Source organism: Pseudophryne corroboree, chromosome 8, assembly GCF_028390025.1.
Source record: "Pseudophryne corroboree isolate aPseCor3 chromosome 8, aPseCor3.hap2, whole genome shotgun sequence".
Classification (NCBI taxonomy): Eukaryota; Metazoa; Chordata; class Amphibia; order Anura; family Myobatrachidae; genus Pseudophryne; species Pseudophryne corroboree.
This window is the reverse complement of record NC_086451.1, coordinates 362,000,781-362,015,470: the sequence shown is the minus strand read 5'-3', so window position 1 is coordinate 362,015,470 and position 14,690 is coordinate 362,000,781. Positions and strand designations below refer to the sequence as shown.

Sequence of the window (14,690 nt, the reverse complement as noted above, 5' to 3'; positions counted from 1 at the left end):
GGGGAACTCCTCAAATAGACATGATGGTGTCACGCCTCAACAAAAAACTTCAGAGGTACTGCGCCAGGTCTCGGGACCCTCAGGCAATAGCAGTGGACGCTCTGGTAACACCGTGGGTGTTCAAATCGGTCTACGTGTTTCCTCCTCTTCCTCTCATCACAAAAGTGTTGAGGATCATAAGACGAAGAAGAGTACGAACGATACTCGTTGTACCAGACTGTCCTCGAAGGGCCTGGTACTCGGATCTACAAGAGATGCTCACAGGAGATCCCTGGCCTCTTCCTCTGAGGGAAGACCTGCTGCAGCAGGGGCCCTGTGTATTTCAATACTTACCGCGGTTACGTTTGACAGCATGGCGGTTGAACGCCGAATCCTAGCGAAAAAGGGGATTCCGGAAGAGGTCATCCCTACGTTAGTAAAGGCTAGGAAGGAGGTGACGATAAAACATTATCACCGTATCTGGTGAAAGTATGTGTCTTGGTGTGAGACCAAGAATGCACCTACGGAAGATTTTCATCTGGGTCGTCTTCTCCACTTCCTACAGACAGGAGTGGATATGGGCCTGAAATTAGGCTCTGTTAAGGTACAGATTTCGGCCCTCTCGATTTTCTTTCAGAAGGAATTGGCTTCTCTTCCAGAAGTCCAGACGTTTGTAAAGGGAGTGCTGCACATCCAGCCCCCTTTTGTGCCTCCAGTGGCACCATGGGACCTGAACGTGGTGTTGCAGTTCCTAAAATCACACTGGTTTGAACCGCTTAACAAAGTTGAGTTGAAATTTCTTACCTGGAAGGTGGTCATGTTGTTGGCCTTAGCATCAGCAAGGCGAGTGTCAGAATTGGCGGCTTTGTCATACAAGAGCCCCTACTTGATTTTTCATGTGGATCGAGCTGAATTGAGGACACGTCCGCAATTTTTGCCTAATGTGGTTTCTTCGTTCCATATGAATCAACCTATTGTGGTGCCTGTGGCTACAAGTGACCTGGAGGATTCCAGATCCCTGGACGTAGTCAGGGCCTTAAAAATTTATGTAGCCAGGACGGCTAGAATTAGGAAAACAGAGGCTCTGTTTATCCTGTATGCGGCCAATAAGATTGGCGCTCCTGCTTCGAAGCAGACTATTGCTCGCTGGATCTGTAATACGATTCAGCAGGCTCACTCTACGGCTGGATTGCCGGTACCAAATTCGGTTAAGGCCCATTCCACTAGGAAGGTGGGCTCTTCTTGGGCGGCTGCCCGAGGCGTCTCGGCATTACAACTTTGCCGAGCGGCTACTTTGTCGGGGTCAAACACTTTTGCTAAATTCTACAAGTTTGATACCCTGGCTGATGAGGACCTAGCGTTTGCTCAGTCGGTGCTGCAGAGTCATACACACTCTCCCGCCCGATTGGATGCTTTGGTATAAACCCCATGGTCCTTACGGAGTCCCCAGCATCCTCTAGGACGTAAGAGAAAATAAGATTTTAAACCTACCGGTAAATCTATTTATCCTAGTCCGTAGAGGATGCTGGGCGCCCGTCCCAGTGCGGAAACTCTGCAAGACTTGTATATAGTTGTTGCTTCCATAAGGGTTATGTTACAGTTGACATCGGTCTTGGACCGTTACTGTAGTTTGTTCATACTGTTAACTGGTTATGTATGTTCCAGGTTACATGGTATGATTGGTGTGGGCTGGTATGAATCTTGCCCTTGGATTGCTAAATCCTGCCTTGTATTGTCTCCTCTGGGCACAGTTCTCTAACTGAGGTCTGGAGGAGGGGCATAGAGGGAGGAGCCAGTGCACACCCATAGTCAAAGTTCTTTTTAGGTGCCCTATCTCCTGCGGAGCCCGTCTATACCCCATGGTCCTTACGGAGTCCCCAGCATCCTCTACGGACTAGGAGAAATAGATTTACCGGTAGGTTTAAAATCTTATTTTTCCGGAGTCCTGCGCATGCACTGTAGACTCTGGCACTGTGCCAGAGTCTCGGTGCTGAGAGCGCTGACAGCGGCAGTGACGGCTACAGGAGAGGAGGGGGCCCACACACGGAGTCTGCATACGGGTCCCCTCCTCTATAGAAATGCCACTGCTGCTAGTGTATATAGACACTCAATCTCTGTACCCCAATGCTCCACCTGCAGCATCGTTGTCCATCCCTGGCGATTTATCCGATGTACCTGTTTGGCTTGGGTGGTGGTAGACATGAATTCTGGTTGATATGGGGACCCCCACAAATTTGTTGCCCTGGAATCCCATAAACCTTAATTTGGCTATGATAACCATGAAGCCACATTTTTAGCCAATGTACTTTAGCCAATTACTCCTTGCATAGGTGTGATGGCTGCAGATTGGGTAAAGCTGTTAAAGCAGAGGTTAGGCTAGTATTCAATGGCCAGCTTGCATGTCATTGTCTCTTACAGCAGTGTCAGGTAGGTTATAGATAGTTAAGCCCGATGTACATTTCTGTACTGTTTATGAACTGAACGTATCTTGAGAAGCGCGTGACCCAACATATGCATTTAACTCCATTTTTAAGTGTGTCTTTTCCTATGTACTTTGGATGCATAAATACGTCCACCTGTAAATAAGATTGACATTACACAGCGCAATGACACCTGATAACTCATAGTATACTTTCTTATGATTCTTACCAGTGCCACAGCTTACTGTCTACTTATCACACACAAAAAATGTAATATTTACCAATATAGTCTCTATCACACAGCACAATGATACCTAATGGGGTAAAGTACACTTTTCCTGCCAGGTTACGATCCTTGCCAGAGTCGCAGCATACTGGGGGTACTGTAACTGTACTGATCATAACATTCATCAATTTGGTTCATCAGTCATCAATTTAGTTTAAAATACCTTAGTTTATGGTGCTTGTCAGCCTTCCACAAAGCAGCTAATTGAGTATGCATCTTGTACATAATGGAGGAGGCAATTTGGGAGATATTCAGTAAAGAGATGTATGTTAGTTCACTAGTTTACCCCATTGTCCCCTACCACAGCTATAGACCAGAAGTTTCATCTGTCAGCTCAGGTTCTGTATGATATGCCGGCACACGGGATGCTGGAAGTCAGAATACCAATGCCGTCATCCCGATAGTTGGAATACCGACGGAGGAAGAGTGTCCCCACCTGTCCCATACCCCCTAACCTTCCCTTCCTGCAGCCTTACTCTAACCTCCAACATTAGTGCCTGACCTTAACCTTCCCCCGGGGGTGCCTAAATCTAACCCCCCTGTGGCACAAACTTACCCCATCCCTTCCCTCTTAGTGGCTAAACCTAACCTCCCCCGGTGGTGCCTAACCCTAACCGCCTCTACCCGCAGCTTAACCCTAACCTCTGCCTGTCCTCTCCGCAGCCTAACCCTAACCACCCGGGCAGCGCCCCGTCCCCAGCCCTAACCCGCCCACTATACTTACGTTCGGCATGCTGACTGTTGGAATTCCGGCGTTGGTCTCCTGATCCTGACGGGACTCCCGACAGCCGACATCTTGACTGCATCCCCTCAGCTCATATGTCACACACCATCAAATACTCGAGCAAGGGCAGAACCCTCCCCACCCCTCAAGCTCCAGATGACGGTACCTTGTCCTAAGCAGCTACAGCACTACCTTTCTCAGTTAAACCCACACAAATTCCCCTATAGCAGTGGGTCAATAATCTGTTAGTGGGTATAGTACTGTGTATTACAGCTGTATATTATTACTGATGGATATAATGCGGGAGTATAATTACTGATGGATAGATTTGTGACATTACTACTCAACGATAATAATTTTTATTGAAAGTTTAAGCAAGTATGGGGATACAGAAAATAAAGGGGGTAAGGAAAAGGGATAAAATATGGGGAAAAAGGAATGAATACAATGAGAATATCAAAGGTACACATAAATATCAAACAAATAATGATAGAGGAGCATTTGGACCGCAATATCATTAACAAAGTTATACAAATATTACAGACACTAAAAATGAGACAATTGTATCAATTTACAAAAAAATAAATAAAAATATAGTCAAGAGGAAACATTCTCATTCAAGCTAAACTGCAATGGGAAGGGCATAGAAGGTCGTGGTATGAGACCTGCGCCTTCTCCATCAGTGACATATTCATGCCAAGACATCCATTTCATAATAGTCAAGCAGCTCGACATAGAGTATGGCATGAATTCAGTTTTCATAGTAAAATGAAAGTGAATTTTATGGAAGACCCTTATTACGGGGGTGGGGGACCTAACGTTTGTCTCCATGCTCGTGCTAATGTAGCTCTCGCAGCTATGCATATCTGACCTAATAGATATCTTTGATGAGCTGTAACTTCAGGAGGATAAATGTGTAGTAGGGCTAATATGGGGGGTCGGTTTAAGGGATAAATGTAGAACTTTATTAAATAGCTCAAACACATCGTTCCAAAAATCACGAATCATAGGGCATGTCCAAAAGACATGGAATAGATGGCCAATTTCCCCACAGTTCTGCCAACAGTATATAGAGCATGAAGGCCAAAAGGTATGCATTCTATCTGGGGTCAGGTATAGTCTATTTAACAATTTAACGTGCATTTCTGAATGATTCAAACACCAAGACATACGATATAGATATTCCCATTGTGCATCAGATAATGAAACTTCTAGGTCTTTCTCCCAACTAATCTGTGCAGTTGACTTTTGAGATGAGACTTAATGGGGGGAATTCAAATGTTTGAAAAGTCAGTTGGGTGTCTGCTTTTTCCTATCTAATAGACAGGAAAAAACAGACACCCAACCGACTTTTTAAACATTTGAATTCCCCCCTATGTATAAGTTTTGCCATACCAAAAGGAAATATCTTTAGTGGACATAACCAATAGTACACGAGATAAAACAGAGTGGGGTATAGGACATGGGGTGTGTTGTGTTCTAGGAGGACTATTAAACCAGTGTCGTATTTGAAGGTAATGAAATATTTCCTTTGATGGGAGAGAAAAACAATCTTGTAGTTAAGGAAATGTAAGTAAGGTACTCCCATCTTGGAGATCACCTAAAGTTCAAATATGGCAAGCATGCCAAAGAGAAACATTCAAATTAGGTATTAGCTTGGTAATGGCTACTAGAGAATGGGCTGCATATAAGGGGGTATATACAGGGAGCGTATCCCACACCCATAAAAATGAGGCCGTGGAGGGGAGAAGGGACAATTCAGAGGGACGATGGTTTTTAGGGGTCAACAAAAGGTCTTCTAAGGGATATCTTAAGCATCCGTCCTCTCAATAGGTGCCCATGTGGACATGGAGGGGGTCGCCCCCCAATATTTTAGTTGAGCCAAAAGACATGCTTCCTGATAAATAGCCAAATCAGGAAGGGCAAGGCCCCCATGATGTCGAAGTAAAATCATTCTAGAGTGAGCTAGTTTTGGGGGGCGGGATTTCAATAAGTATTTAGTGAGTATAAGTCTACATTTGTCTAGATAATGTCTAGGTAAAATAAATGTTATAGTTCGAAATAAGTACATGAGCTTAGGCAGTAAAGACATTTTAAAGGCTGCTAGTCGTTCCAACCAAGATATGTCATACGAGAGCCAAGATGTCGTCAAAGTCTGCAGAGAAGCAATAAGGGGGGTAGATTCACATCAAAAACAGAAGAGGTGGAGGGGAGAATGTCAGATTTCCAATTGTATGAATATTGACAACATAGAGTGGCTATAACCGGGTCTGGAAGGTGCACAGGAAGAGCATCAGTTTTAGGTGTGTTTAGTTTATAATAGGAGGCAGCACTAAATCTGTCTAATAAGGTATGCAAGCGAAGGAGAGAAAAAATGGAGTGTGTAATGAAGAGGAGTATATTGTCAGCAAAAAGACAGAGTTTATGAGAGCTTTGACCACAAATCAACCCCTGAAATTCCCTGTCTGATTTAATTTTATCTGCTAAGGATCCTATTACTAGGACAAAAATTAAGGGTGACAGGTGGCAGCCCTTGCGCGTGCCACTGGATATTAGGAACGTGTTCGACAGGAAGCCATTACTGAACACTCGAGAAGTAGGGGAGCTGTATAATGCCAAAATGGACGACAAAATCTGGTCACACAAGCCAAATTTGGTCAAAACAGTGCGCATGCATGACCACTTCAGCCTGTTAAACGCTTTCTAGAAAAAAAGCAAGAGAAATCCCTCTCCATCAGTGATAGAGTCAATTAAGTTGAAAACCCTGCGAGTGTTATCAGATGACTGTCTACTGGGCACAAACCGAACCTGATCCGGATGTATCAATGAGGGTAAATAAAATAAAGGCGAGTCGCGATCAGCTTAGCATATATCTTAATATTACCATTAAGTAGAGCAATCGGACGATAATTTTGCCAATAGGCTAGGTCTTTCCCTGGTTTGGGAATTGCAACTATCTGGGCTTCTAGCAATTCTCTAGGAAACGAGCCAACTCGGGTCACTTCATTAAACAAATATACCATCGTGGGAGAGACGCGGTCACCAAAAGTAATGTAGAAATCATTAATAAAGCCATCAGAGCCAGGAGCTTTATTTCTAAGCAGAGATTTAATTGCAGTTTTGACTTCTAGCAGAGACCAAGGAGCATTTAATAAATCCAACTGGTCAGATAAAGAAGGCAAATCAATAGAAGATAGGAAAGATTGGATAGATGCAGGAGTAGGTTATGTCGTAGAAGGGTCAGATTTTAAATTATATAATTTCGCATAATAGTTCGCAAACTGATTGGCTATATCTAAAGGATTCGCTAACTTGGATCCCAATGGGGAAATTACACATTTAACCCTATTGCAAGCTTGTTGAACACCCAGTTTATGAGCTAACAGCTTTCCAGGTCTATTACCAACCAAATAAAATTTTTGTCTTAGCCTATTTAGAGCAACCTGCAGTTTAACAACTACAAGCTTCTGTAATTGACTGCGAATCTCAGAGCATTCCTTACGTGAGGACTTAGTAATGTGACGTTTATACCTATCTTCGATGTCTTTAATTTTAATATCTAAGGTAGTTTGAAGTTGTTTAGCCTGTCTATTAAGTGTAGCCCCAGCTTGGATAGCTGAGCCTCATATTACCGCTTTGAACGTGCACCAGTAATTTGATATAAAGGTGTCAGATGGGGAGTTCGTATCCATATAAAGAGAGATATAGTCAGATCTAATTTTTTTTGCTGTCTGGTCAGTCAGGAGATGGGGGGAGAGATGCCATAGTCTAGTGGGTATGAAAGGTTTAGAGATATCCCATTTCCAAGACAAAGGGGCATGGTCAGACCCAGATATAGGCAATATACTGTATCTATAGGGCCATAGTGTTGTAAAGTCCACTTATCGCATAAGACAAGGTCAATACGTGAATAGGAATTATGGACTGAGGAAAAAAACATATGGTCTCTGCCAGATGGGTTCTGCATTCGCCAGACATTGTATAAGTCAAATTCTGCTAAAAGATTACGAAGTGCCAAAGAAGGACCTAGTCGCGATCTAGAGGCAGTGGGAGCAGGTGGGTATGATTTGGCCAATTTTGGATCAATCACTAAATTAAAGTCTTCCAATAAAATTAAAAATCCAGGCCGGACTTTTTGTACTACTAAGCAAAGTTTCCTAAGAAATGTAACTTGATTTGAATTATGGGCAAAAAGAGAAACAATGGTAACAGGCTTCTCTTCTAATATACCTGTAAGAATCAGATAACAGCCTGATTTATCAGCCAATTGTGACTTTAAATCAAAAGAAACAGTATTCCTAAAACATTACTACTGATGGGTATAGGGGCTCATTCCGACCTAATCGCATGCTGCCGTTTTTTTGCAGCGCAGCAATCAGGTCACTACTGCGCATGCGTATGCACTGCAATGCGCAGACGCATCAAACGGGTACAAAGCGAATCATTGCTGGACAATGGAGTTAACGAAGAATCCATTCGCACAGCCGTTTGCAAGGAGATTGACAGGAAGAAGGTGTTTATCGGTGTCAACTGACCGTTTCTGGGAGTGTTTGGAAAAACACGGGCGTGTCCAAGTGTTTGCAGGGCGGGTGTCTGAAGTCAATTCCGGGACCAGATAGACTGAAGTGATCACAAGGGCTGAGTAAGTTCAGACCTACTCAGAAACTGCACAAACTGTTTTTGCAGAGCTCAGCTGCAAAGGCGTTAGCACACTTGCATAGCAAAAATACACTCCCCTGTGGGCGGCAACTATGCATTTGCACGGCTGCTAAAAACAGCTAGTGAGCAATCAACTTGGAATGACCCCCATAGTACAAGGCCCCATTGTGGTCAGTATGCTATCTTAACTGATAGAGTCGTGAGTAAATCCAGCTAGCAGATACATAGATGGGTGAGGGCATGTCCAAATTTAATGCTATATCTCAGTGTAATCATGCAGCTGCTCAGTATTTGTGGCAATACAATACCAGACAGTACAATATGGGCACATACAATACCAGACAGTACAATGTGGACACATATAATACCAGACAGTACAATGTGGACACATACAATACCAGACAGTACATCATGGATACATATATAATGCCGGACAGCAAAATGTGGCTACATGGACTTCCGGTTCTGTCAGCAATGTGTGTAGCCACAGCAGTGTGAGCTCCGTAGCTGCCCCAGCCCTATTGAGCCCGCACACATGCACTCCGTTCACATTCACCCCCACCGCTCACCTCAGCTAACAGGGGACCAGTCCAGGCACTTGATGGAACATTTTCTGGCAGCTCCGGCCCCGGGAAAGCAGTAGCACCAGTGTCAGCTAAAACAAAAACACACTCCAAGATGGCCACCGCCGAGCTTTCTGTGTCACAGGAATCCCTGGTGAGTGAAAGTGTGGACTCCCTACCCTCCGCAGAGTACTCCCAGCCTGTCCCCTCACAGTAGTCATTTGCTTCTGACACAGACAGGGTGATTACATTTGCTGATTTGGTTAGAGCAATACAGGAGTCTATGGGACCTATATTGGACTGACATGCTTCTAAATTTATGCAGGCTGTACAAGATATTAAATCTCAAATTAATCAGCTGTCCAAGAAGACTTTAGTTACTAAACAGTGCTTAGGTGAAGTGTTTCATGATGTCTCAGAACTAAAGACACATGGGCCCTCATTCCGAGTTGTTCGCTCGCAAGCCGCTTTTAGCAGCTTTGCACACGCTAAGCCGCCGCCTACTGGGAGTGAATCTTAGCATAGTAAAATTGCGAACGAAAGATTCACAATATTGCGAAAAGGCTTCTCTGTGCAGTTTCTAAGTAGCTCGAGACTTACTCTTCCAGTGCGATCAGTTCAGTGCTTGTCGTTCCTGGTTTGACGTCACAAACACACCCAGCGTTCGCCCAGACACTCCTCCGTTTCTCCAGCCACTCCCGCGTTTTTCCCAGAAATGGTAGCGTTTTTTTAAACACTCCCATAAAACGGCCTGTTTCCGCCCAGAAACACCCACTTCCTGTCAATCACATTACGATCACCAGAACGAAGAAAAAAACTCGTAATGCCGTGAGTAAAATACCTAACTGCATAGCAAATTTACTTGGCGCAGTCGCAGTGCGAACATTGCGCATGCGCAGTTAGCGGAAAATCGCTGCGATGCGAAGAAAATTACCGAGCGAACAACTCGGAATGACCACCCTGACGCAGCCCTACAGAAAACCCAATATCTATTAATCAATAAAATTCATGATCTCGAAAACAGATCAAGGAGGAAACACATCAGGATAATTGGGCTTCCAGAAACCCTTAAAGGGCTGGCGCTCATAACATTTTTACAAACTACCCTACTTGAACTATTAGACTTGCAAGACTCTTGTTTGGGGCTGGTACTTGAACTTGCCTACAGACTTGGTCTGCCTCATCCTACATCTCCTAGACCACGTGCGGTTATACTCTGCTGTCTGAACTTTGTTCACAAAGATGCTATCTGGACTGCGTCCAGGCACTGTCAAAATCTGATGTGGAATGACTCTAGAATATACATCTTTCAGGACTACTCGGCTGAGGTGGCCAGAGCTAGAAAGGAATTTTCATCTGTGTGTACGCGTTTGTTTAAGCTAAACAGGAAATTTGCCCTCATTAATTCTGCCCGCCTACGCATATTTGATGGAAACTTTTTCACTGACTTCAGCACAGTGGCAGATGCTGAGGCCTTTCTCACGAAAGGTACAGCAGCGGCTGCTGCAGACATGCCTCCGGCAGATTCAGACTGACATGGTTTTCCTAAAGATTATCCTATCTCTGTTTCTGCAGCAGAATCCCAATACAATTGTCATACGGATTTAGTTATTTTTCTATAGTTTATCAGCGGACAGCATACATTGGTCCTCCTAATAGTGACTTTATTTTTATTGCTCACGATTACTTTCTATTTGATGAGGGAAGACCGTCGTACATAGTTTACCTCGCTTATATATCCAGCTCTGACGTTCGTGTATATTTATGCATACCTCAAATGCATTACTACTGCTGTGCTGTGTTCCACTGCTGACCTAAATAACTTTATAATCACCTGTGTGTTGTATAGTCTCTACTTGTTTTTTTCCCTTCAATTCCCGCATATTACTGTTTTTACAATTTATGACGTGCAATTTTAAATATGCGACGTGCTTCCTGCTGCGTATGCACAGGTCAGCTCACTAATTACTTATGTTACTTTTTCAACATTAAGGCTGGGGCAAGCCTGGAGCACTGCCACCTTCATAGAGGGATCTACATGCTTGAAAATGCTACATTACCTCCAGTGGTCTCTGTTAATTATTTTTTGTGTAGTGGCCCATATTTTGTGGCGGACTCTATGCATGGATTTTTTTTTCTTTTATTTGTCTTTTCATGAAAGTTCCATTGTGTTTATGGTTCCTGTTCTGTTTTTTCCTCCTGTCTATTGTGGAGCACAAGATGGGTCACCATATCTCCTAACTATGGGCCTAAATCAGAGTTGATCGACAAGATGGGTCACCATATCTCCTAACTATGGGCCTAAATCAGAGTTGATCGCAGCAGCAAATTTGTTAGCAGTTGGGCAAAACCATGTGCACTGCAGGGGGGGGGCAGATATAACATGTGCAGAGAGAGTTAGATTTGGGTGGGGTGTGTTCAAACTGAAATCTAAATTGCAGTGTAAAAATAAAGCAGCCAATATTTACCCTGCACAGAAACAAAATAACAAACCCAAATCTAACTCTCTCTGCACATGTTATATCTGCCACACCTGCAGTGCACATGGTTTTGCCCAACTGCTAACAAATTTGCTGCTGCGATCAACTCTGAATTACCCCCATGGTTTTGCCCAACTGCTAAAAATTTGTTGTTGCGATCAACTCTGAATTACCCCCCATGTCTCTCAGGACATACTGGTCTGATGGCTAGTTTAAAGCTGTGTATTCTTAACGCAGGTGGCTTCCACTCACCAGCCAAATGTAATAAACTTTTGCTATACTTGTCTAAACTTAATGTAGATATTGCATGTATACAAGAATCTCACCTTTTGCCTCCAGAAATACTTAAATTTAATGTGCTGGGCTGGTCAGTGTTGGCCTCTGCACCTTATAGTTCCAAATCACGAGGAGTACTTAATCTGATATAGATAGTAGATGGTAGATATTTGATTGCAGATACCACCATTCAGAACTCCAGACATATTCTTTGCAATATATACACACCAAATGCTTACTCAAATCCTTTTTTACAAACATTGTTTCTATGCTCTACCCTTTTTCTGATAGATTTATTATACTTGCAGGTGATTTTAACATTGTAGCTTCCAATCTCTTGGACAAAAGTACTAAACCGAGGTCTAGGTCTATGATAACGAAATTTGGCATTTCCTACATACTCAGACAGTTGCAATTGGTCGATGTTTGGAGGGCATGCCATCCAATAGAAAAAGACTATACCTGTCTTTCAGCAGCACACGGATCCCATTCCCGGATAGACTATATTTTGATGCCAGTTTCCTTGTTTCCCATGGTATCTACCACTGGTATCGAGCCATTTTGTATTTCAGATCATACTGTATACTGGGTTCATTTTGCCACATCTTAGGATAGGGGCCCCTATAAACAGTGGCGGTTTCCCTCACATTTGTCTACCTCTGTTAAATTTCGAAATATGCTGGAAGCAGCTTGGATGGACTTAAAACTTAATAACTTAGATGCTGAAAGGATGACCCTCTCCAAATCCGTTCTCCGCTGCTCAATCATTTCTTTTTGATCTAAGAGAAATAAAGATATTTACAAATCATATTTGGATACCCTGTCGAAATTAACTGAGGCATTCCAACAATACAAATTGGCTTCTACCTTGGGAAATAAAAATTATTATCTCCACTGTAAATTGTTGTTTGATAACATGTTAACTCAAATTGAAGCTAAGGTTTACTTTCTCTCCAAGTGTAAATTCCACAGGTTTGGAAATAGATCCAGCAGACTGATGTCTAATCTATTACGTGGACAACGTTCTTCTACAATAATCCAGTCTCTGAAACATCCTAATGGTAGCGGTGTGAAGTCTGGTAAGGAAATCTCAGAAGTTCTCCGTTCGTTTTACACCAATCTCTATACGACCCCACACATTGACACTGACAACAAAGATCACTTTTGGTGGTCTTTACAATTTCCACAACTTACAGAAGATTTAGCATCCTGTTTATTAGACCCCATTTCTGAAGAGGAAGTCCTTAAAGCAATAACAAAGCTTAAATATGGAAAGGCACCTGGCCCAGATGGTATGTCCAATGAGTATTATAAAATTCTTGCCACCAAAATTGGGAAGGTTTTACAGTCGGTGTTTAATTCTTTCCTTTCTGGTACATCCCCACCACTATATTTTAATTCAGCACTGCTTAAAATTTTGCCAAAACCAGGACGCAACCCTACTCTCCCGGAGTCACACCGTCTGATTTCTCTACTAAATACCGACTATGAAATATTCACCAAAATTCTAGCAGACAGACAAACTATTAATGCCTATGATAATTCACAAACACCAAACTGGGTTCATATGGGGCCGACACTCAACAGGTAATATTAGAAAGGTTTTGACAGTTATGCAATGGCTACAGAATTCTGATGCTCCTGATGGTCAAATGATCTTATCACTCGACGCTGAAAAGGCATTTACTCTAGTGACATGGGAACACCACTTTGAATCGTTAAGATGCTTTAGGTTTCCTTAGGGGCTTGCCACATTACTTTTGACTCTTTATTCAGCTGCCTCGTCCCAAATTGTAAGCAATAACTACTTTTCCCACCTTACGGGCCTCCAGCTCTTTCACAGATATTAGAATTCATGACCAGGAAGTGAAATTAAATTTGTTTACGAATGACATGCTTTTATATATTTCAAACCCGCAATCATCTATCCCAACTATAGTTGAATTGATTAATTTGTTTGGATCCTTTTCAGGATTTAGAGTAAATTATTCTAAATCCAAAATCTTACCATTAACTCCAACACAAAATGTCTCTTATTCATTCTCCCAATTTTCTATTTGTCGTTCCCCCTAAATATATTTAGGAATTATGATTCCATTAAAATTGGATTCTCTATATACTGTCAATTTTAAACCAGTCTTGGCTTCGATTAGTGTCCTGTTAGAAAACTGGAAAAACTTAGCTCTCTTTAACAGGAGGAATTGCAGTGGTAAAAAAGCATAATATTCCCGAAATTGTCATACCTACTACAAATATTACCACTGTCTTTGTCCAAACCTGATTTAAAATATTGTAATTCACCATTCACTAGATTTGTTTGGGCAGGCAAGAAACCCAAAATCCCTTTTAAAAGACTTCAACTGCCTAGATCAGAAGCTGGTTTTGGCCTACCAGACATAACGGCGTTTTCACAGGCAGCCCAATTTCGATATACTGTATAAATGACTGGCTGACTGGTCGATCGGTGGACACGAATGGAGAATTTGAGGAAGATTTGTTTTGCCCTTACTCACCTGCCACTCTCTTACACTCATCTAGGAACCTAATTCCTACTGATATTTATACAAATGTCTTATTTAAGGAATTGTGAGCGATCAATAAAACATTTGACAGAAACTATGCTAGCTCCCCTTTTACCACTCTCTGGGGTAACCCACTTTTTACTCCTGGGTTCGAAAATAGCACTTTTTTGGCATGGAAGCACAACGGTATTTCAGCAATTAGAAGAGTCTTTGATCCTGGGGGCACTATAACCTCATTTGTATCACTAGCCGATAAATTCCAGATACCTAATAAGCAATTTTTTATGTTTCTCAAGGCCTGTCATTTTATTGCAACACAACCTCCAGCTTTTCTGACGACCCCTGAGTCTGACCCAATTCTCTCATTGATATCGCATAATCATGAAATGGGTTATCGAGTAAAATTCCTTTATTCTAACCTCCTGTTAGCTAAGAACGATTTGTTTAGGAACTCTTTTCAGTGATCTGAAATGGGCAGATGACATTCCTGATCTTCAAACTTATCTTACTTTTCTGAAACACTGCTCTGCAACTCTGAAACATTAGCAGTAGAGATGAGCGCCTGAAATTTTTCGGGTTTTGTGTTTTGGTTTTGGGTTCGGTTCCGCGGCCGTGTTTTGGGTTCGACCGCGTTTTGGCAAAACCTCACCGAATTTTTTTTGTCGGATTCAGGTGTGTTTTGGATTCGGGTGTTTTTTTAAAAAAACACTAAAAAACAGCTTAAATCATAGAATTTGGGGGTCATTTTGATCCCATATTATTATTAACCTCAAAAACCATA

The 14,690-nt window shown here is 42.5% G+C and overlaps 1 protein-coding gene across 2 annotated transcripts in view; it reads left to right on the top strand.

Annotated features, from left to right (window-relative positions):
• The window catches only part of LOC134949134 (uncharacterized), a 133,394-nt gene that overhangs the window by 21,840 nt on the left and 96,864 nt on the right, over nucleotides 1-14,690 (top strand). For both annotated transcript variants that reach the window (XR_010183111.1, XR_010183110.1), the window contains exon 4: nucleotides 12,346-12,466. The gene's annotated coding sequence lies outside the window, so the exon portion shown is untranslated. The remainder of the gene's footprint in view (nucleotides 1-12,345; nucleotides 12,467-14,690) is intronic.